Source organism: Phascolarctos cinereus, unplaced genomic scaffold (genome assembly GCF_003287225.1).
Source record: "Phascolarctos cinereus isolate Bilbo 61053 unplaced genomic scaffold, phaCin_HiC Scaffold_7;HRSCAF=346, whole genome shotgun sequence".
NCBI lineage: Eukaryota > Metazoa > Chordata > Mammalia > Diprotodontia > Phascolarctidae > Phascolarctos > Phascolarctos cinereus.
Window position 1 is genome coordinate 102,227,413 of NW_027556180.1, and position 644 is coordinate 102,228,056.

At 36.6% G+C, this 644-nt stretch overlaps 1 non-coding gene across 1 annotated transcript; it reads right to left on the reverse strand.

The window, feature by feature from the left end:
• Positions 1-211: 211 nt before the first annotated feature.
• Positions 212-315, reverse strand: LOC144454927 (U6 spliceosomal RNA). The gene has a single exon (XR_013483474.1). It is a non-coding gene; the product is annotated as a U6 spliceosomal RNA (small nuclear RNA).
• Between the last annotated feature and the right edge of the window lie 329 nt (positions 316-644).

Genomic DNA, 644 nt, shown 5'->3' on the forward strand with positions numbered 1-644 from the left:
CTTTTCACACATTGCATGTGAAGTCTGTATATCCTTTAAGTGCTCAGGATAAATATAAATGTGGAGCCATACACCATTGAAATTAGAAGTCAGAGATCATTGAGTAATTGAGTCTAACCCCATAATTTTTCACAAAAGGCAATAGAGGTCCAAAAAGATTGTCATTTTCTTTTCTTTTTTCCTTAACCTAAAATGCTCTTTTATTATTAAAAAAAATAGGGAGTGTTTCAAGAAGTTGCATGTCATCCTTTTTGCAGAGTTCATGGGAATTTTCTCTGTATTATTCTGATTTTAATAGAAGAGTTTCCTAAACAAATATAGATTGCCATTTGTCTGAGGTCATTTGGTCAGTTGGTGACAGAGCCAAGAACAGAACCCAGACATCCTGCCTCACTGCCAGTTTCCCCTGCAGCATTCCTGAAGTTTCAAGAAGCCAAGATGTTCCATTGAAAACATTGACATCTGCATGGGCATCCAGAATGGGTCTCCTGAGTGGAAGATAATTGGTATAGGTTACTGAAACTAATGTGAACTATTTAGTGATCCTTAAATTAGTAATGTGGAGGGCTCTATCTCAGGCATAGTCAAATGGCACAGTGCTTACTTAGTAATGCAGCAAAAGTTATAAGTCAATTAGCTTTGCT